General features: G+C 43.3%; 1 protein-coding gene across 2 annotated transcripts in view; it reads left to right on the top strand.

Moving 5' to 3' along the window:
• TGFA (transforming growth factor alpha) overlaps positions 1-23512 on the top strand; it is a 153552-nt gene that overhangs the window by 117407 nt on the left and 12633 nt on the right. Inside the window, exons 9-11 of one of the 2 annotated variants that reach the window (XR_004352971.1) lie at positions 1789-1869; positions 10370-10439; positions 10780-10922. The gene's annotated coding sequence lies outside the window, so the exon portion shown is untranslated. The remainder of the gene's footprint in view (positions 1-1788; positions 1870-10369; positions 10440-10779; positions 10923-23512) is intronic. The other variant, XR_004352970.1, reaches the window with a different exon arrangement.

Raw genomic sequence — 23512 nt, 5'->3', positions numbered from 1 at the left:
GGCTGTATCAATTTACATTCCCACCAACAGTGTAGGAGGGTTCCTTTTTCTCCACACCCTCTCCAGCATTTATTATTTGTAGACTTTTTAATGATGGCCATTCTGACTGGTGTGAGGTGATACCTCACTGTAGTTTTGATTTGCATTTCTGTCATAATTAGCAATATTGAGCATCTTTTCATTTGCCTATTGGCCATCTGTCAGCAAATACTTTGAATTGACCAGGGATGGATTTGCTGGTACCCTTTCCTTCACTCCTAGCCTGGCGATCTGAGAGTAACATTAGGATGAGGCGAATGTAAACACTTCCTACCCACTCCCAGAGCCCCTAAAGAAACCAGGAGCAGATGTGGCTTACCCCCAGGAAGTTTATTTAATTAAAGTTTCATAAAAGGAATCCCACTTGGGCATTTAAGTTTCACTTAAAGATCTCCAGTGACTGGTTAGCCTTGGTCCTCTCCCTAGATTTCTCTGTCTGCCAGATTTTATCCCTTCCTATTACCCCCCATCTTGCCCCCAAGCATGGGAGGCAGACAACCTACTGCAGTAACGTGACAAGTGTCACATGTAGCGAACACAGCAACCAGCCAAGATTCAGGAAGGCGTTTTATTCTGACAGAATAAAAATATTTGGGGTTACACGAGACATGGCCTTGGTATTAGACTTACATTATTGCCATTCCAAAGTAAGTCTGTAGAGAGCTTTTAATGATGAGGGGGAAATGCTCACAATCTAAAGTCAGGAAAGGGGACTTCCCTGGTGGCGCAGTGTTAAGAATCCGTCAGCCAACGCAGGGGACACGGGTTCGATCCCTGGTCCAGGAAGATCCCACACGTTGCAGAGCAACTAAGCCTGTGCTCCACAACTGCTGAGCCCGCATGCTGCAACTACTGAAGTCCGCGTGCCTAGAGCCTGTGCTCCGCAACAGGAGAAGCCACCACAAGGAGAAGCCTGCGCACCACAGCAAAGAGTAGCCCCCCTCCCGGCAACTAGAGAAAAGCCCGCACGCAGCAACCAAGACCCAATGCATCCAAAAATTAAAAAATAAAAAAAAAAAACAAAGTCAGGAAAGAAGACTATAAGAGAAAAAAAAAAAGACTATAAGGGGAAAAGATTAAAAATTAGTGTTTCTTTACATAGCAGGCTTGTGAGTGGTTTTCATTTTCTTCTTTAGTCATTTCTATATTTTCTATAATGTGCTTTTTAACCTCATTTTCATGTTTGTCACCTAGACAAGAATTCAACATCTGTCCCTCAAAAGCCCAAGCTCCTGTCTCCCTCTCTCTGAATCTTCACCCACACACTCTGCACTCCTAACCCCAAATGCCTCTGTCCCTAGGTTCTGCTTCCAGATGTTTGTGCCTAGAAGGCACATGTTCACCACACAAAGGGATATATCTGCCTTCCAAAAAATTTTAAATCAGATTTCTGGCTTCTCTTGAGAAATCAGAAGACTTATCATACTGCTCTGGGATTTCCATATGGCAGCAATCACTTGGTGCCAACCACAGCCGTCCCCTTTAGATGGGCACTCTTTGCAGTCTACCACATTTCCCAATATAGCCTATGTCTCCCCAACCTGGAGGCTGAGTTTATTTTTCAATAGAACAGTTCTTCTTTTTCCATTCCCATAAGAACAATGAAAGGTAAACCAAGAGGTCCATCTGCATCAAGAAAAAATTAAAGACAGCTTCTTTCTTCATGAAATAAAGGATATTCCTACATGTTTACTAAGCTAACACAGGCCTGTTCATTCATTTAAATCACTTGCTTGTCCTCTGACCCAGATGGTAGCCAAGATGCCTTTCCAGCCTGGGAAGCTCATGGTTTCTGGATATGCTGGGCACTCTCTGGCATAAGACGAGACGGTAAGAGAGGCTCTCTAACAGACTGGTGGTTGCCAAGGGGGAGGGGGTTGGGGAAGGGACGGAGTGGGAGGCTGGGGTTAGCAGATGTAAGCTTTTATATATAGGATGGATAGACAACAAGGTCCTACTGTATAGCACAGGGAACTATATTCAATATCCTATGATAAACCATAACAGAAAAGAATATTTTTTAAAAAAGAATGTATAGGGACTTCCCTGTGGTCCAGTGGTTAAGACTCCGCCCACACTCCCAATGCATGGGGCCTGGATTCAATCCACGGTCAGGGAACTAGATCCCGCAGGCCACAAATAAAAGATCCCACATGCCGCAACAAGACCTGGCGCAGCCAAATAAATAAATAATACTTTTTTTAAAAAAGAATGCATATATATATATGTATATATATATACATATATATAACTGAATCAGTTTGCTGTACAGCAGAAATTAACACAACATTGTAAATCACCTATACTTCAATTTAAAAGAAGAACAGAGAAACACACACAAGAAAGGAAAGAAACTAAAGCCTTATAATTTCTAATTTGTACACAGTTCACTCACTGGCCATTTCTTTATGCTTTTGGAAAGCATATCACAATGTTCCTGTATTACATCAGTCTACATGGTCACCTCTGTAGTGGATGTACCTCCTTGAACCCAGAAATTGTGCCTTTTTCTTTGGTCACTACAGCACCTAGAATAGTGCCAGACACGTAGTAAGTGCTTAAGAATATTTGCTGAATAAATAACAATGCTTAAGTACAAAAAAAAAGACAGTCTCTCTGACCCATGTTCTAGCCCCTGATCCTCCGCTTCTCCATCAGGCCAGGCTGCAGAGTTGGTATTCAATAATACACCCTGTAGCATGCAAACCTGACCTTGGGAAAGTCAGAAAAATGAACAGGGCCACTGTGACCCCAGGACAGCAAGCCAGGAAATAGTCATCCCATTGGGCTGCATCTCACCTGCACGGTACTTTGGGCTGCAAGCAACTGAAGACCCAAGTAAAAGAGACTTAAATAATAAGTTTGTTATGGGAGTTTGTGGGTGGGTAGTTTCCAGAGTTGCTTAATTCGCAGGCTTGTGACCTTAAAGAACCCAAATTCATACAACCACTATGGAGAACAGTACGGAGGCTCCTTAAAAAACTAAAAATAGAACTACCATATAACCCAGCAATGCCACTACTGGGCATATACCCTGAGAAAACCATAATTCAAAAAGAGTCACATACCACAATGTTCATTGCAGCACTATTTACAATAGACAGGACATGGAAGCAACCTAAGTGTCCGTCGACAGATGAATGGATAAAGAAGATGTGGCATATATATACAATGGAATATTACTCCGCCATAAAAAGAAGTGAAATTGAACTATTTGTAGTGAGGTGGTTGGAGCTAGAGTCTGTCATACAGAGTGAAGTTAGGTCAGAAAGAGAAAAACAAATACCGTATGCTAACACATACATATGGAATCTAAAAAAAAAAGAGGTTCTGATGAACCTAGGGGCAGGACAGGAATAAAGATGCAGACATAGAGAATGGACTTGAGGACATGGGGAGAGGGAAGGGTAAGCTGGAACGAAGTGAGAGAGTAGCATTGACATATACACACTACCAAATGTAAAATAGATAGCTAGTGGGAAGCAGCCGCATAGCACAGGGAGATCAGCTTGGTGCTTTTTGACCACCTAGAGGGGTGGGATAGAGAGTGTGGGAGGGAGACACAAGAGGGAGGAGATATGGGGATATACGTATATGTATAGCTGATTCACTTTGTTATACAGCAGAAACTAACACAACGTTGTAAAGCAATTATACTCCAATAAGGATGTTAAAAAAAATTAGAAAAAATGTTCCCAAAGCAAACAGTATCTCATAGGCCCTCATTAAATGGTAGTTATTATAATTACTTCAGTTACACAGGGTGATACTTTAAGACAAACATACTTGCCTCCCTGTGACCACCAGTGGGATTAAAAATCACAGGGAGGAGGATACAGTTTTGTAGGGTTGAAACCCAGTTGCAAAGACACTGGCTTCTCCTTTTGGCAGGCAGCTTTGTGACCCAACCCCAAACAGCAAGTGCCTGTACCTACCCGATTATCTTATTTTTCAATTATTTTCTCAAGCTCTTTCCCCGTGACCTGAACCCTTTCGCGCTGGTAAAACCTTTGCTGCTACAGCCTCAGCTGAGAATTGCAAATGCAAACCCAAATCTCCCCTCTTCTTCCTATTTTCCTTTGGGGATTCAAAAGAAGGGAAGTTTTTGATCACAATTGAAAAATCTTACTCTTATATCTGAAGAAGGCAGCATTGTCTTAGTTATTGTCTTATTTGTAATTGTTGCAATAAAATATGAGCCAAAAGATTGTTAAAAATGTTTCTTATATTTTTCTGATTATAAAAGTAATACACATTCCTTGGAGAAAAAAAATCAAGAAAATCTGGAAAATTATAAAGAAAATCAAAACCAATTTCAATCTCATTATCTAAATTACATTTCAGTGGGTTTCTCTTTTTTCCTCCTATATAGGCAATAGGTATAAATTTTTCTACTTTTTTACAAAAAAAATCGGGATCATACATATAATTGTAATTCTTATTTTTTTATTTATCATATGATGAACATTTTACCACATTATGCAGACATCACACATGGATGAAAAGCATTTTCACTATTGTGAGAAATACTTAAGCTATAATGGTAGGTGGAGGAAAAGACAGAATACAATTTATAGATAGAGTATATTCCCAAATGTATAAAGATAAATATAATGGTATACTATACAGGTATTTTAAAAATCTACACATATTGATGGTAAATGATTTTCAAAATATGTGAAGAAAGCAAAGTGCATACCAGTGTGAGCACTGTGTGTGTGTTGTTGTTTGTATAACAAAGGGGACAGCTATACATGCATGTATATGTACAGAATATCTCTGGAATTATGTAAAAGAAATTGATAACAATAGTTGCCCCTGGGGAAGTGAAACAGGAGAGAGATGGGAGGGCGGCTTATGTTTCACTTTATACCTTTTTGTGTTTGTGTTTAAATTCTTTTCTGTGTATTTTTTTCTAGTTTTTTGTTTCATTAGTAGATGCCTTGAAAGTCATTTTACATGATGGTGGTATAAAAATTTTAAATAAATCAATAAAAGAAAAAAGAATGTACAGGGACTTCCCTGTGGTCCAGTGGTTGAGACTCCGCCCACGCTCCCAAAGCAGGGCGCCTGGGTTCAACCCATGATCAGGGAACTAGATCCCACAGGCCACAAATAAAAGATCCCACGTGCCAGTGCAGCCAAATAAATAAATAATTTAAAAATAAAAAAGAATGTATATATATATATACATATATATATATAACTGAATCACTTTGCTGTACAGCAGAAATTAACACAACATTGTAAATCACCTATACTTCAATTAAAAAAAGAACAGAGAAACACACACAAAAAAGGAAAGAAACTAAAGCCTTATAATTTCTAATTTGTACACAATTCACTCACTGGCCATTTCTTTATGCTTTTGGAAAGCATATCACAATGTTCCTGTATTACATCAGTCTACATGGTCACCTCTGTAGTGGATGCACCTCCTTGAACCCAGAAATTGTGACTTTTTCTTTGGTCACTACAGTACCTAGAATAGTGCCAGACACGTAGTAAGTGCTTAAGGATATTTGCTGAATAAATAACAATGCTTGAGTACAAAAAAAAGAAAAAGACAGGCTCTCTGACCCATGTTCTAGCCCCAGATCCTCCGCTTTTCCATCAGGCCAGGCTGCAGAGTTGGTATTCAATAATACACCCTGTAGCATGCAAACCTGACCTTGGCAAAGTCAGAAAAATGAACAGGGCCACTGTGACCCCAGGACAGCAAGCCAGGAAATAGTCATCCCATTGGGCTGCATCTCACCTGCATGGTACTTTGGGCTGCAAGCAACTGAAGACCCAAGTAAAAGAGACTTAAATAATAAGTTTGTTATGGGAGTTTGCGGGTGGGTAGTTTCCAGAGTTGCTTAATTCGCAGGCTTGTGACCTTAAAGAACCCAAACGCTTTCCACCTTTCTGCCAGCCTCAATATGTGGCAATATCTCTCCTCACAGTTGCAAGTAGGTGGCTGTGATTTCAGGAATCACATGCATATATGGTAACATCTGTGAAGAAGAGGAGCTTTTCTTCCCATACATTTGTTTTCATGAGGGAAGAAAACCTTTACCAGAAGCATTCCCCTCAGCCTCCCAGAAGCCTTCCCCTAAGGTCCTATTGGCCTAAGCTAATCACTGAAAGGGCAACCACTGTGATTTGTTTGAACCAATCAAGATCCCCCATCTATGGCTGGAGTCAAAAGCAGCTTCCCTGAGCATGAGAATGTGGACCACTGCAGCAAGAAAGAATGGGGAATGACTGCTGGATGGACAACTCATGGTATTTTCTACCTATGCACACTTCAAGGCTCACCTCAAGTTCATTTGCCTCTGCAACCCCACCCAAGAAAGCCCCCCCCCCCGCAGCTCCTTTGAACCAAGAGGGCTGATTGCCTGGATGTCTTCTTTGTAATTGATAACTCAGTCTTACAGCATTTATTGGATGTGTTTGGCACAAAGACAAGTCAATTCTCACAGAATGGCAGATGAGTGAATGAATGAATGAATAGTTATATGATTAAATGGTCTGGAGGGGGATGTGACTAGAGGAAGCCAGCAGGCCAAACCATTCATTCAGGAAAGGGAGAAAGGATTTAGACTAAACCAGGGATAATAAGGATGCAAAAATAGATCACATTTTAGAGAAATTTGATAAGATCCAGTCACTAGTGGACTGGGGGAGTGGAGGGTTTGGGAGGAGTTGGCGATGCCTCAGTTTTCTAGTTTGGACTCTCTAATTCTATTCATAGAAGAGGGAAGTCAGGGGGTCCCGGGTCCTTGACTGTACCTTCCTCTTACTGCAGTGCTCACTAATGCTTTTGGTACAAGAGGGTACCTTCTGGAGAACAGGGAAAAGAGCCCAGTAATGAGATTGGAGTCAAGATCGTCGCAGAGGGGCAGAGGCAGAGAGAGAGCACAGGTGAGGGCTGCCGCCTGAATTGTACCGATCACTGAAAACTCCCTGAATGCAAAACACTTGCTCAGGTCCTGTGGAAAGAGGGGACCTCTCAGCTGCTGAGCTGGGTTGATGCCGTATTAACCCTGGCGCCCCAGTCAGCATCCAGGCAGAGGACATAACTTGTAAATGAGCTGCCGCAAGTGCTAAAGGCACATGCTGCTGGGAAGGAGGAAGGGACAGTTCCAAACACTGAGGCAGAAGGTGGGTAGGAAAGAGCCCCAAATTTTTAATTAAATGAAGTCAGATTGACCTAACCACTGTATCTTAAATTTCTCTAAGTTAAAAAAAAAAAGGAACACAGAGCTATTTGGAAGATTATGTGCCATAATTTGAAGTGTATCTCCAGCTGAGTTGAAATGTCTCTAAGAGTAGAAACATAGACTAGAACCAGCACGTATAATCAGAAAGGCCTTCCTCACACTGAATAAAGCCCTCTATGGGAACCGAAGTTGGTTCCTGGTAGAAGGAGTACATATCAGCCACCCTTCTTGAAACGCCTACCATTCAGAAGTGGTGAGTCCTTCCTACTGCCCCTTCCCTTTTCTATTCTCTGGCCTAAACAATCTTTATTCATTCTGCTTTTCTAAACTCATTCCTTTAATAATTTTTGCTCATTTCTGTGGCTTGTTTCCTGTTCCTCTTCTGTGGCACCTCCAAATTGCTTCAACAGGGTGTCAGGAGCCCAAGCCACGCCCAATACAGGGAGGAAAGTGCCATGCATTTTTCTGAATTTCTTTCCCCTGAAAACAGGTAAAGGATATATGCACGCACACCACAAGAGAGGAAATATAAGTGGTCAACAACATATGCCCAACTTCACTAATAAAAGACATGCAACTCAAAATAACAGTAGAGCATTTTTCACCTATCTGATAAGCAAAGATAAAAATGATGTTTAACCTTCAGTGTTGAGGGATTTTTCAAATTCTACTGTTAGGAATATAATTTGGAATAAACTTTATGAGGGTAGGGCATAACTTGGCAGTATGTAATTTAAGACATAATCACTGTCCCCCATCTGAATTCTACTTCTGTAAATGTATCCTTCAGAAATGTTAGCACTAATGTATAAAGATATATGAAAAGAGCAGTAGTATTGTTTGTAGTAGGAAAAATATAGAAACAGTCTAAACACCCAGTAATAGAGACTGGTTAAATAAATAACGGTACAGACGTACAATGGATTCCTATGTAGCCATTAAAAAGAATGATGCTGGGTTGGATTGGGAGTTTGAGATTAGCACATGCAAACTATTATATATAGAATGCATAAACAATAGGTCCTACTGTGTAGCACAGGAAACTATTTTCAGTATCCTGTGATAAACCATAAAGGAAAACAATATGAAAGAGTGTATATATATGTATAACTGAATCACTTTGCTGTATGGCAGAAATTAACACACTGTAAATCAACTTCAATAAGATAATTTTTTTAAAGAAAGAATGATGCAGATTCTAATCTACAGAGTTGGCATGATGTCTTGTTTTGTTAAATGCAAACAAACAAAATTTTAAATTATAAGTAAAGCAGGGGTCCATTTTTAATAATCTGTGTGTGTATATATGCAGAGCTATAGAGATATACACTTGTGTACACATAGAAAAGAACACTATAAAACAGTGGTTTTTAAAATGGGTTCCACATAACAGCAGCCTCAGCATCACTAGGGAATTTACAAGAAATGCAAATTCTCAGGCCCAACCCCAAACCAGCTGAATCAGACTCTCTAGGGCTGAGGCCCAGCAATCTGGCTTATAAACCCTCTAGGTCATCCTGTCGCTCACTACAATTTGAGAATCACTGTTCTAGAAAGAGCATTTATCTGGAGGTGGAAAGAGAAAAGACCTAGCTTAGGGGTAAATTTCTGCTTGTTTATTCATTTCTGGACTGTTGAGAAAATTTTATTTTGTTAGTGAGGAACGCTTCTCAAAGTCACGTACACATCTTGCTAGGCTGTGCTAACTTATCAGTTGAATCGACTTCTGTGCTCTACTTGAAGAAAATAAAACGTGTAAAAATTCAGATTCGTCTGTACAGCAGAAATAAATACAACATTGTGAATCAACTATACTTCGATAAAATTTATTAAATTCAGATTCATGACACCAGTAACATAGGGAAATACTTATATTACTGAATGGTTTCCGACATCACCAGAGTAAAGCAAAACGAACACACACATCAGGAACTGAACTTGGCTCTGCTGTGTGAGCTGAGGAAAGGGAACTCAGTCTCTGAGCCTTGGTTTCTCCTCTGTGACTAAGGATGACAATGGCCACCTTGTCTCCTCACAGGTCACAGGGAGGAGCAGGTGACACATGGAAAGCCCGCTGCTTATTGTCATATATTAGTACCAAGGTTTCTTAAACGTCAAAATGCCCTCAACAACTTGATCGACTCACTTGGTTTTACAGAAACATCATCATTGCATAAAATCATCCCAGAATAGTCCTCCTAGTAGAAAGCGTTCTGCCAGACAGCCTTGACACATACCTGCCCAGATCACTTTTACTACTGAAACCTGTGAAACTTGGATGAGCCAGTGAATGCGTGCAAATGCTTTCTTTCTGCCATTCTCAAGCCCTCCCGCCCACCCGCCCCAAGCCTGCTTTGTGTTGTGTGTCTCTTTTATGGTCCGTGAAAGGCCGCCTTCTTGTCTCTCTCACTTCCCTGTCCTCAGACAACAAAGCCAGCTTTTCTGTTTGCACAAAGTGCTTGTTGCTGTCTTGAGCCATGAGAAAACAGGGAGCAGAAGAAAAATAATGTGCTCCTCTTTCTGCTCCGATAGAAGGAGTTATGAAACAGAAGCCTGGGGCCAAAACAGGCTCACTGTCCTGTGTTTTGACAAAGAAATCATTTCCGTAAGCACAGTCCGCAGTAGGTGGTGGTAAACTAGTCTGTGCGGCGCAGATCATGTAACCGGGAGGCTCCTGCCATGTCCATGGGACCCTGGTCTCTGGACCCAGGTAGGTACCAGAGTAGCAGGCAGAACCCTCGTCTTCCATTCAGAAGCCCCACCCCCCTCCCCAGGGAGGAGGGGGTGCAGGGGGCTGCCCACACCTGCATGAGATGGGAGGTCCCTGAGACTGGCCCCAACTGCCAGCCCTTCAAGGGTCTCCATCCGGCCACAAGGAAGCTATTGGGACAAATACAGGTATATTCTCAGTTTTACCCACTGAGATACTGAATTGATAGGTCTGGGGAGGAGTCCAGGAATCAGCCTTTTTTTTAACTTCTCTGGTTGTTTCTGATGGACAGCCAAATTTAGGAAGCTGTTTTAGTGCCATCTAAAATGTTTTCCCCGTCTGTGAAACCCTGACTCTCCAGGCAGAACTGGTCTCACCACCCACCCTGGCCTTCTCCCCATTCTTCACACAGGCACCCTAAGGGAGCCCAGGCCAACGTGAGACCGAATACTCTCTTGACACGTCTCTCTCACCCTCCAAAGGTGAGTAAGGGATCTGGTCAACTGGGTCCCACTCCAAGCTTTGCCACTTACCGGCCCATGTCCCTGGGAAACTGGCTTAAGCATTTGAAACTGTTTCCTCAGCTGTAAAATGAAAAGCATAATTACGGCAAAGAGTAACTGGGTTGAAAGGGACCAGGTATGGGAAAGTGATGGGCACTTCCCGTAAAGCATCAGCTAAAGCTAACATTGTTATTCATAAGCCTTGGTTCAGAGCTCTCTTCCCAGCTGGTGGTCCTCACCCTGGCTCCTGACATTTTAGAGACTCCACAATGAGCAGCATCTTTAGTACATATCTAACCATTTTCCTGTGTATGTGTAGGGGAGAGGAGCATCGAGACCCAGCCAGCAGGACCTTGGGTGTAGCTGTGCCCCACTTGGACTAGAGGAACTCTGCTCTGAGCAGTGTCTCTGCCCCAACAAGAGTTCCTTCAGAGACAACGTTCCTATGCTGAAATAAACCAGGTAGAGATGGGTGTCAGGGTACTGGCTGTGGAAGGATTGATCCCCTGTGTTCCAGAAACTCTATTTGATACTGGGGACATAAGGGAAATTATAAAGACAAGACTTCTTCACTCGATTTCCAAAAGGAAACCTTTTCCCTTGGCTTGCTACTTCTTGAGCCATCGCTGACTTTTCCCATGCAATGTTCCCCAGAACGCTGACACTCCTCAAAGTGGCTCTAAAAGCCTCTTCGAAAGTCTTAAAATGTGTCCCTGTTTCCAATGTGTATACCATTCCCAACTTCCTTCCCCCAACAGCACTGTAGGGCCTGAAGTTTGGAAACATAACAAAGAGTGTAATTCAAGTCTGCAAACCACTAAGTCCCTACAAACTTGCTCTTCTCTCCTCCCCTCCTCTCCGTTTCATTCTTCTTCCCTCCACTCTGATCCCCCCCTCTGCCAGAAACAGCACTGGACTGAGGGCAGGTATCCTCGTTCTAGTCCCGGCTCTACAGCCAACCAGTGGTGTGATCTCAGGTCAGTTATTTCAGGATTCTGGCCTCACTGTCCCCATCAGTAAAATGAAGAGGTCCGAAAAGACATTGGTCTGTATTTCCTCTAACCTCTGATCTGTCTCTTCTCCATTATGGACATCCATAACAGCCTTTGGCCTTAAAGTCTAAGTAAGACTTGACCATGCCTACCGACTCAGGACAGAAATGAGGAAACCAGGCCAAGGTATCTGCATCTTCCCTGTAAGTGATGTTTAGAAACAGAGGAAATAGCTTGAAGGAATTTCAGGATCTGAACCCGCAATGTTAGGTGAGCTGGGGGTGAAGTTTTTTGATGTTTCCAACTATAATTGTGGATTTGTCTCTTCCTTCTTTCCATTCCATCATCATTTGCTTTATGTATTTTGAAGTTCTTTCATTAGGTGCATATACGTTTAGGGTTGTTATGTTTTCTTGATGAATTGACCCCTTTATCGCTATGTATTATCCCTCTTTTTATTTTATTTATTTTAATTTTTTTACTCCTCTTTTTAACTGGTAATAATCTTTGTTCTGAAGTCTACTTTGTCTAATATTCACATAGCCATTCTACCTTTTTAAAAATCACTGCTTACATGGTATATCTTTTTCCATCTTTTTGCTTTTAACCTATCTATGTCTTTGTATCCAAAATAGGTTTTTTATGGAAAATATAATCAGGCCTGCTTTTTTTCCCCCAATCTGACAATCTCTGCCTTTTATTTGGAGTATTTAGACATTTAATATAACTATAAATATGATTGGATTTTAATCTACCATTTGATTATTTGTCCCATCTTCATTTTTTTCCCCTCTTTTCCTGCCTTCTTTTATATTAATGAGAACTTTTAATGTAATTCTATTTTAGCTCTACTACTGGCTTAATAATTATACCTCTTTATTTTGCTTTTTAGTGATTGTACTACGGTTTACAATATACAGTTTCCCATCAAATATTATTATACCACTTCAAGTGTAGTAGTAGAACGTTGCAACAGTATACTGTCATTTCTACTGCTCATCCTTCATGCTATTTTGTTTGTTTGTTTTTGTGTGTGTGTGTGTGGTTTTGTTTTGCGGTACGCGGGCCTCTCACCATTGTGGCCTCTCCCGTTGCGGAGCACAGGCTCCGGACGCGCAGGCTCAGCAGCCATGGCTCACGGGCCCAGCCACTCCGCGGCACGTGGGATCCTCCCGGACTGGGTCACGAACCCACGTCCCCTGCATCGGCAGGTGGACTCCCAACCACTGCGCCACAAGGGAAGCCCCTTCATGCTATTTTTGACTAATATTTTGCTTCTACATATGTTCTAAACCCCCAAGCAGATTTCCTTTTCCTCGCCTGGCAACAGATGGCTTTGACTTCTGCCTCTAGTCCAGCACTAGCAGATTTTGCCTACAACTGGGGCACTGCAGAGTTTCCTTCCTCTCCTCACTCCAGAAGCGTGTGGCTTTTGCATCATACGAAAGAAGAATCTGGGGCACAAGTTGGGTCCTATGCCTCTGCAACGCAGAGAGGAGGGCTCTTTCAGGTCTCCTGCCCCACCCCCAGTCTTCTCCATGAGAACTTGCTAGAAGCTAGGGCAAAACAGCTGGCAAGGAAGTGTGGGCTCCCCTTGGGTCTGGGGCTTTCCAGGGATTCTAAATTGTCATACTAGAGCCAGAGCTGGCTCTTAAGAATTCATTAAAATTTCAGCTGTTTTCTTCTTACCTGTCGGCTCTTGTGGTGACTTCTTTCCTCCATACTCTGGCAAAGGTGAAATAGTTCATCTGTCCTGTCTCTCCTCAGAATAGTTTCTCACCACCTTAGAATTTAGTTAACTTGGTTTATTTAAGACCTCAGTTCTTTAATGCATGCAAAAACAATTAATGACTTTCTAAAATCTTTATCCAGCTTTTTCTCATTACTAGTGTGTGCACAACAAGCTCCTGTGGCTTTTTATGTTCTAAAAAGAAGTGAAATTTTTATGTAATGTCTTCATTGAAATAGAATTTAGGTATTACCATAAGGTGAAACATGTTAGACATAGCACTGCTTCCATCCAAATGTTCCACTTCTATCTCTTGCTGAGAAATCTAGTACTTTGTTCTAATACTTCTTGCTTCAAACCTTAAGCAGTGTTTTCTAAACATCATTCAACAATTTTCAATATTCTTTTTGTGAAAGATGAATGCATCTTAGTTTTTTGCCGTATTGCTTTCTGTGTGTTTCAACCAGGAAGTCAGGATGTGTTTCTCCAATAGTGTATGGCTTTTTGTCTTTTGCTATTGTATAAGAAACCTCAAGAGACTTTAAACTGTATTATTACATTTAATAAAATTTCCTTACAAATAGCACTGATTTTTCTTGACTTCTTTAAACATTTCTGAAAAACTGTAGATACCTGCCTTCATGTTTTCTGTGCTTAGTTTTAAATACATTGCTAAATGTGATGGCCTTATGTCACCCTTAGCTATTACCTCAAAACATGCCATAAGGGCTTCCCTGGTGGCGCAGTGGTTGAGAGTCCGCCTGCCGATGCAGGGGACGCAGGTTCGTGCCCTGGTCCCGGAAGATCCCACATGCCATGGAGCGGCTGGGCCCGTGAGCCATGGCCGCCGAGCCTGCGCGTCCGGGGCCTGTGCTCGGCAACGGGGGAGGCCACAACAGTGAGAGGCCCTGAAAAACATGCCGTAAACTTAGAGGGAAAGTCCCCTTAAAGATTGTGGATGTAAGTTCGTAGTTCAAATAGTCTTCTTTACCAATTTTTTCCTTTGTTACCGACTTCATATCAGATCTGGTTGGATTACCATTGTTTTTGTTTTGTAACATGATATAGTTCATTCTGGAAGTAGAAGTGTTTCCCTACTATTTTTTGGTTCTTTGCTTATGTTTAAATTTTAGTATTATTTTCAACCTGTGGCCTCATTTTTAAGCCATTTGTCCACTTTGTTAGGATCATTTTAAAATCCATAAATCCATTGATGTTCATTGCAGTTTGTTTCAATATGCTAAAAATGAGCAAATGAAAGCCTGGGGATGTCACATCAGCCTCTGCGTGACTGTAATCCCCATTCCACCCTTAAGATACCTCCTGTGCCAGACATGCAGGGGCTAGTTTCCATTAAATGCAAGTATACTTAATTTCTTTCTTATTCCTTGGATTAGAAATAAATATAAACAGAAGTCTTAGTATGTTCTTCCTGCTCCCCAGTGGGTCATCCTTGAGGATCTCACACCCTACCTTGGAAAACATTAGGGTAAAACACATAATGGGTGCCTCACACATAGTGGGTGCCTAGTTAATGCAAATTCTCTTCCCTGGGGGAACATGCTTGGAAAAAGACACTTGGGATGTCTTCCCATCCTCAGCTCTCTGGTGAATCTTGGAGGTTTATCTCTATAGGCAGGACGCAGGGGAAAACAAGGCAGGGGATCAAGTGAAGGGGTCTCCTGAAGACTCACTCCTGAGCCCGGCCACGGCTTGCATGAGACCAGAGCCTGAGGTTAAGGGATGAGAGTCACTGAGTCACCACGTTGGGGTCCTCACCAAGGCCATAATCGTGGGGATGGCCCTTAGCAGAAAGAGCTCACCCAGATGTCTTGAAGGCAGGCTCTCCAGAAACAGGGAAGACGCTGATGAGAGAGCCCAGGACTCGCCCAGGCTACCTGGCCCGCTGAACAGCTGCTTTTAGCTGACAGGAGCCACATAGGTCCCTGCAGACAGGCGCCTCTATCAGATTCCCAGCAGCAGACAATGTCCCTGACTTTAAAATGCAGCTCTTCTCTTTCCTAAGTGCTCTCTTAGAAACAAAGTAGAGGGAGACTGCAGCCACGGTCACCAGCCTGAGGCTTCTGCATCCCTAGATGTGACCATGAATACCGCTCATCTTGCCTGCTGCTTCTGGGATCTGGACAAACCCCCTAGGCCTCCTTCTCAAACTGCATCCTCCTCCCTACAGAGGAGCTGGAAACCAGCCCTGTGGCTCCTCCGATGGGCAGCGTGACAAGGAGTCTCTGTGCCCACACAGGAGCAGCTCTGTGTGTCCAGCTGCCAGCCCATGGCCTTTGATAAAGCCACACAGGGAAAGCCTCTTGCGCAGCAAGCATGGCTGGCAGAGCATTTACTGGCCTGTAGCAGTCCTGTGATGGTAAGTCACTGCCCCTCCCACCAACCCACTTCAGAAGCACAACTTAAATAACGGCTTTCATGTTAAGGTCTGAAGTGAGCCAAGGTTGGGAAGCTCCTGGCTTTTACGATGTGGCTTTTCTCCTGTTTTGAATGGGCTCCTTTGACTAACCCTAAACCAAGCTATCAATCAACAAAAAATCATTGGGCACTTGCTACTTTTCATTTCACTGCAACGAACATTTTTTTAACACGCTCACTTGTACCCAGCTACAAGAAAAGCTTCAAATAAAGAGAGACGAGGTAGAAAATAGAGGCCTGGTCCTGGGGATGTAATGTACAGCATGGTGAATATGGCTAACAGTACTGGATATTTGAAAGTTGCTAAGAGCTAGATCTTGAAAGTTCTCATCACAACAGGAAAAAATTGTAACTGTGTGTGGTGTTGGATGTTAACTAAACTTACGCAGGCCCCTTTTATCCATGGAAGACACACTCCAAGACCCCAGTGGATGCCTGAAACCACGGATAGTACCGAACCCAATATGTACTTACGTTTTTTTCCTGTACATACATACCTGTGATAAAGATTACTTTGCAAATTAGGCACAGTAAGAGGTTAACAATAATAACTAATAACAAAACAGAGCAATTATAACAATATACTGTAATAAAAATTATGTGAATGTGGTCCCTCTCTCTCTCTTAAAATATCTTGTACAAATTTAATGCCTTATCCATCTTAACTAAGCACTTCCGCACTACGGCTGTAACGTTTGCAGTTTGAGGTGCAACAAAAAAACCAGCATGAATTTCTTTTTCCTTCTTCACAATTTCACAGATAGAAGATCCATTCTTACCATAGATCTTAGCAACCTCAGTGGACGATTTTTTTTTCTTTCCTGATTAAGTTGAGAACTTTCACCTTTTCACTTAAATGAGGCACTTTACGCCTTCTCTTTGGCATTTCCAAATCACCAGCATCACTACTCTTGCCCTTTGGGGCCATTATTAAATAAAATAAGGGTTACTTTAACACAAGCATTGAAATACTGCGACAGCCAATCTGATCTGGTGACCGAGACGGCTACTAAGTGACTAACAGGCAGGATATGCTGGCCAAAGGGATAACCCACGTCCCAGGATGGCACAAGATTTCATCACACTACTCAGAACAGTGCACAATTTAAAAGTTATGAACTGTTTATTTCTGGAATTTTCTATTTAATACTTTCGGACCATGGTTGACAAAGGGTAACTGAGACCAGGTATCTTTCTGTGGAAAGCGAAACTGCAGATAAGGGTCATCTCACAATAGACACATATAACAAATCATTATGTTGTATACTAATACAATGTTATATGTCAATTACATCTCAACGTTTTCGATTTTAAAATTAAGAAAAGAACAGCCTGGGACTCCAGGGCCAGAGGAGACTGTAGCTTAACTTCTGTTTCAAAGATGACAAAATAGGTTTTCTTTTGTAAAACCAAAAGGTTTACTAATATGCCCAGGGGCCTCCAGCAAGTCCCAGTTAATAAATAGCATTAGAAATTGAAACCCAATCTCTCAGAGTGAGGAGGGGCCTCTTAGTATGTCTCATCCAGCTTAAGTTTGCTGAATCCTGGCTCCTTCCCCAAGATATGCTGCTGCAGGGGGTCTAGAGAAGGCCCAGGGACCTTCATTTTTAACAGCCTTCCTCAACCATACCCACCGCCCCACACACACACAGCCGATTCTGATGCAAATGGCATCGGTCATTGGTCAAGTCCAAATGTCCAGTAAATGTCAAATTTCCAGGGAGCCATGCCACCTGAGTTGAAGCAAGCCCACACGTCCTGAGAGGGCAGCATATCTCACTGCTGGATGGCTCTTAGCATTAGAAAGTTCTTCCTTAATGTAACAGTGCTCCAGGGAAGTGCTTTCAGGTCCTGAGAAGACATGTGCTCAGGTGAGCCTAGGTGATGAAGCTGTAGTGTAAGGCCACATGCAGAAGAGAGGAGGCAGGGCTTCCAAGACAGGACTTGGGGCCCAGATTGCAGGGGTCCATCACGGGGAACTGAAATAAGGGCCAATTGTCTTTCAGGTCCAATAAGCCCTCCCAGAGATCCAATGTGTTGTCTACCCGCAAAAGCGGACATTGGTTCTTCCCAAAAGAGAAAACGGGTTAATTTATCATCATCCATTACTAATATGCGTATAATTCAAAAACAAGTGTGCATTTTTTTGGAAGGATGCTGGAAATAGTTTACTGATACACATGAACAACTTTGAAAATTTGGAGAGTAGAGCTTTAGAGCAATAATAAATGAAACTAATCCCTCTTTCACGTGGTACTTCTTAACATTTCAAGACAGCCAGTCTGGTCTTCCTAAGCCATCTTTTCTTCAGGAGAAGCACCCTCGGGTATTTCAGTCAGGCCGGCTGCAAGACCCTTCACTAGCTCTGGCTGTGTTTCTTAGATAGTGTATGGCTAAGATCCACGGCAACTCACCTCCATCACAAGCTCTTAAAGGAACTCTGCAGAGCAGCATGCCAGGACCAATCACGCTCTTTAAGAATTCATTCAAACATGTCTACTGAGTACCTACCATATACAGTCACTGTTTTAGCCCTGGAGATACAACGATTAAGAGAAGAAAGAAAAAGTCTTTGCTCTCACGAGCTTACATTCTAGTAGAGGAAACAGGCAATAAGCCATAAACATACAAGATAATGTTTATACAGTGTAAGTGCTATGAGAAAAAATAATGCAGGATCAGGGGACGGTGAGCCATGGAGATGGGTGACTATCTTAGATAGGAAGGTCAGGGAAGGTTCCACTGAGAAGTTAATTCTTAAGACCTGAATGAAGTGAGGGCAACAGACGTGAGACAATATGGGGCAAGTGTATTCCAGATAGAAAACACAGCCCATGCAAAGACCCCACAGAAGGAAGGCCCGGGTTTGAAGAGAGCAATGAGGCCAGTGGGTCAGAGGGCGGAGAGGGGAAGGAGATAAGATCAGAGAGACTTGGGACTTGCCTGGTGGTCCAGTGGTTAAGAATCTGTTTTGCAATGCAGGGGACGCCAGTTCGATCCCTGCTTGGGGAACTAAGATCCCACATGCCGCAGGGCAACTAAGCCCACGTGCCACAACGAGAGAGCCCGTGTGCCGCAACTAGACCACAAGCCACAACTAGAGAGCCTGCGCACTGCAACAAAAGATCCCTCGTGCTGCGACTAAGACCTGAAGCAGTCCCAAAATTAATTAATTAGAAAAGATCAGAGAGACTTGGGGGTCGGATTAGGTAAGGTCGGTGAAATGAGGTAAGGAGTTTGGATTTTACTTCAAGTGTGATGGGAAGGCACTGGAGAATTTTGAGCAGAGGAATGTGATATGTTTTAAAGTAGAAGTTACATTTTAAAAGATAATTCTTAGTTAATACATGGACCACAGAGGAGCAAGGATGCAAGAAGAGAGACATGTAGAGAGGCTATTGCAATTGTCTAAGCAAGAATCGTGTTGCCTTGGACCAAGATGGGATTGGTGGAAGCGGTGGGAAGTGGTCAGACTGGGGATGAATATTTTAGGGTCAGCAGAACTTGCCAATAGTTTGGATTGTGTGGTGTGAGGAAAAGAGAGGAATCAGGGGTGGTTAACTTGCCTGAGCCAGTGAATAGTAGAATAGTGAACAATGACTAGCACAGTCGTTTCCTGAGATGGGGATGACTAGGGAAGGAATGGGCTGGGGGAACAGTTTTAGACTTGTTAAGCTTGGGACGTCCTTAGCTGTTGAGTAGATAACTGTATATATGAGTCTGTTGTTCAGGAGTAAGGTCAGACTGGAAATATAAATCTATGAGTCATCAACACAAAGATGGTCTTTAACACCATGAGACTAGTAAAATCACCCTGGAAGTAAATAAATAGGCCAAGAACTGAATCCCAAGATCGCCAACATCCGGAGGTCTGAAAGATGGTAAACCAGCAAAGGAGACTACAAAGAAGCTTCCAGCAAGGAAAGAGGAAAGCCAGAAGGTAGTACAAAACTGCTTCAAGAAGGAAAGAGTGATTAACTACGTCCAAAGATGCCAAGGAGCTAGTCAAATGTGGACTAAAAAATTAAACTTAGGTTTTGACAGAATGGAAGTGATGTTGAAAAGCGTCTTTTCAGTCAAGTTATGAGGGTAAAAGTTGGATTAAAGTGGACTGGGGTGAAAAAGGGAGGTGAGAAAGTAGACAGTATAAACAGCTTTGAGACATTGTCAAAAAGGAGGATGGGGCAGGGCTTCCGTGGTGGCGCAGTGGTTGAGAGTCTGCCTGCCGATGCAGGGGATGCGGGTTCGTGCCCCGGTCCGGGAAGATCCCACATGCCGCGGAGCAGCTGGGCCCTTAGCCATGGCCGCTGAGCCTGCGCATCCGGAGCCTGTGCTCTGCAGCGGGAGAGGCCACAACAGTGAGACGCCCACGTACCGCAAAAAAAAAAAAAAAAAAAAAAAAGGAGGATGGGGGCTTCCCTGGTGGCGCAGTGGTTAAGAATCCACCTGCCAATGCAGGAGACACGGGTTCAAGCCCTGGTCCGGGAAGATCCCACCTGCTGCAGAGCAACTAAGCCCGTGTGCCACAACTACTGAAGCCCACGCACCTAGAGCCCACGATCCACAACAAGAGAAGCCACAGCAATGAGAAACACATGCACTGCAACTAGGGAAAGTCCACGCGCAGCAATGAAGACCCAATGCAGCCAAAAATAAAATAAATAAATTTTTAAAAATTTAACCAAAAAAAGGGTGGAGAGGGGGTAACAGCAAGAGGGGATTTAAAGACTATGGAAGGTTTTGTTTCATTTGGGAGATATTCTGGTATGTTTATTTGATGATAAGAATAATCCAGCAGAGAGGGTAACATTTTAATGACAGCGGAGAGAGAAGGGACAATCACAGTAGGCCAGAGGGGATGGGCTCCAGAACATGAGTGAAGCTGGCCTTAGATAGGAGATAATGCATCTACTGCACCAGAAGCAAAGCAGAGTATATGGGGTCAGATGCAGGTAGACTGGCTGATTCGACGATGGGAAGATGAACTACTGCTCTTTTTCATCACAGAAATAGAAATGAGGTTGCCAGCTGAGGATAAGAAAGGGGGAGGGAGGGATGTCGTACTTTATGGAGACAGTGAGGTGTGCAAAAGTCCTCTTGGAGATCAAAGGAATGAATTGAAAAGAAAACTGTGGTAGGACGTCTGGGTAGTGAGCACTAAGAGACCTCTTGAGATTTCTGGTCATGTAAAGCAAGAACATCCAGTATGGCAGTGGGACTTTTCTTCAGCCATATCTGCTGCTCGGAAGTAGAGTAGGCAGAGAGATGAGTTTATCCAGGGTTGTGTTTTGCCTGGAAAGTACTGGGGAGCAAGTGAAAACCAAGGAATTGTGTTTGCAAGGGTATGGACATTGGAATGTTATCTTGGATAAGGAAGTAAATGAGACTATGAAGAGGAAGATTGATAGCATAAAAGTCAACAGATGGGAGGTTTCTATGGAACTGAAGAATCACTGACACTGGGGTAATCAGGTAAAAGTTCTGGAAAGATAGGTGGCCATGGAAACCAGAGAGTAGGATGCTGAAGTCTAGATTTTAGGAGATGGTCCAGTTACTGGTGATGAGGTTTCAGGTAGGGCCATGGAAAGAAATTGAGAGGCCAGGGGTGAGATGAATCATCTATGTAGACGTTGAAGTCACCCAGAATGCTGATGGGAGCAGTGCTGGAGAGGAAGACAGTGAACAAGCTGCTAAAATCCTAGTGAAGAAGATGTGAAGGTGACTTTAAGAAGGAGAGATAGCCTGTGGTAGAGTCTGATGGCACATGCTTCGCAGAAACTGGGGGTTTTGAGGAAGGAAGAGGGAGAAACTGACTGGAGCGCCACGAGGAGCAAAGACCGTACTACCCGGCCTTTTGTACCTTGAGAAAGACACAAAAAGAACACTGTGAAAGCACAGCCAGGTTTCCATTAAGCAAGGGCAGTCAAAGCAGAGTTTGAAAACCCAGGCAATTTTTCTGGTGACAGACTAAGTTCCAGAAGGGAGGACTGGGGGCAGAGACGGGTGGGAGGTTGATCAGATTGGGAGTATACAGAGCTGCCTTGTGGAAGCAGGGTTTCTGGGTGGGGATACCCTGCGAGTCTTGGACTTCTGTGGGGGCTGCCATACATAGGAAGGCAGGTTGGTGGGACTGAACCTGATAGCTCTGAGGGAAGGTGAGCCTCCATCTTGGGACTGGTTTCCCACAGACCTTGCAGTAGCCAAGCGGGCTTGTTAGGCGGTGGGGAATGGTGGTCTTCCCACTCACCAGGAATGCACCATTCTGTCAGCCTTCCTCAAATCACCTTATTGAATAAGACTTTTCCCCAAGCTCCAACTGGTCTCCTTGTGAGCTGGACAGGACTGTGTACAGCTGTGAGGCTCCAGCTATGAGCCCGAGGCCCAGTTTTAAAACAAAATGGAGCTGCCTCCCAAGACCTGCATCTTAAACTCAGTCCCTTCCAGAGAGAAAGAGAGGAAAACAGAGGGCTCTCTCTTAAGGTCAAAGTAGAACTGATCCACCTCAGGCTTCCCAGCTTCCCACTCTGGCAGCAGCTGCTGGAGCATCTTTGCATGCAGACCCCACAAAAGGAGAACAAACCTCATCTAAAGAGAGGCCAAGGCCCTAGCAGGAAGGCCCTGTAAGTTCCTTGCCCTTGATCCACATCCCAGGGGGAACGCCTGCGGTGGGAGAGGGAAACTTGAGCACGCCCTAGAGGATGAAGGCATTCCCTTGTCTCACTTACTTAAAACCCAGGCCCCTGGAACAAAATACAGTGTCTGGGTACAGAGGACAATGGGTTATATCATAGCTGCTGCTGTCAGTTCAGCCCAAGATTAGGAACTGTAGGTATCTCAGTTGCCAAACTTGAATGTGCAAGAAATATCCCTTTCTTTATTTTATTTATTTATTTACATTTTAGTTTTATTGGAGAAGAGTTGATTTACAATGTTGTGTTAGTTTCAGGCGTACTATAAGAGATTCAGTTATACATATACTATAACTCTGTAACTGATTCCTTGCCTCCTTCCCAACAGGATGGCAGGAAATTTAGCTTGGTTATCCCTGGTGCATTCTTCCCCAGGATTATGTCAGAGTTTCAGGATTTTATGCAGTCAGTGCCGTGGTATCTCTGAGGTAGGAGTGGAGGGTCCCATTGGTCATCAGCCATCTGTCCCCACAGGTTTCCCCTGAAAGCTTCACTTTCCCCTGTTCCCAGGGTCCTTTGGATCCAGGGACTGCCTGCTGGGACCGTGCCACACACAAGACAAGAGATCCTTTTTTTGAGGCTACCTAAAGGCCCGTGTGCCTGGAGTCCCCACACAGTCATTCTCTAGGATCCGGACATTTCCTGGTTGACTGGGGTGAAGAGAGAGACCCAGCTCCAACTTCTCTCTCCATCTTCTACCCGCTGTCAGTTTGGAAAAATCTCCACCTTGGGAGAGGAGAGCAATTTCCCATGACTCTGCCCTGGATCCTCCTTCTTCCTTTGAATTCCTTAGACTGAGTTATCCTAAAGGATTTGTTCATCTGATTCTTGTGTCAGTTGAATATTTACATTTTTAGTGCCATTCACTCTTTTAACTTAAATTGGTATCCCTAATTACCAATTTAAATACCTTTGAAAAAACGATTACATTATGATGAAGCTCCGAAGCAGAAAGCTGTGTTACACAGAACTTTTCCTGTCACATACAGAGCAGCTCAGTTAAAGAGTCCCTCAGAATCGATTCGAGAGTTTTCAAAGCTAGGAGAGATTGGAGGGGTCAAGTCATGCCTGTTGTGGAGAATTATCTGCGCTGAACATGTATCTGTCAAACGCTCCCAGCTGATTTTCAAAAGACATTTTTAATTTCCAATAATATTAACTCAACAAAACAGAGTTTAACTCAATTACGCAAGTTAACTCACA

The sequence above is a fragment of the Phocoena sinus genome, chromosome 13 (genome assembly GCF_008692025.1).
Source record: "Phocoena sinus isolate mPhoSin1 chromosome 13, mPhoSin1.pri, whole genome shotgun sequence".
NCBI lineage: Eukaryota > Metazoa > Chordata > Mammalia > Artiodactyla > Phocoenidae > Phocoena > Phocoena sinus.
The sequence above is the reverse complement of the archived record's forward strand: the minus strand, read 5'-3'. Positions and strand labels throughout refer to the sequence as shown.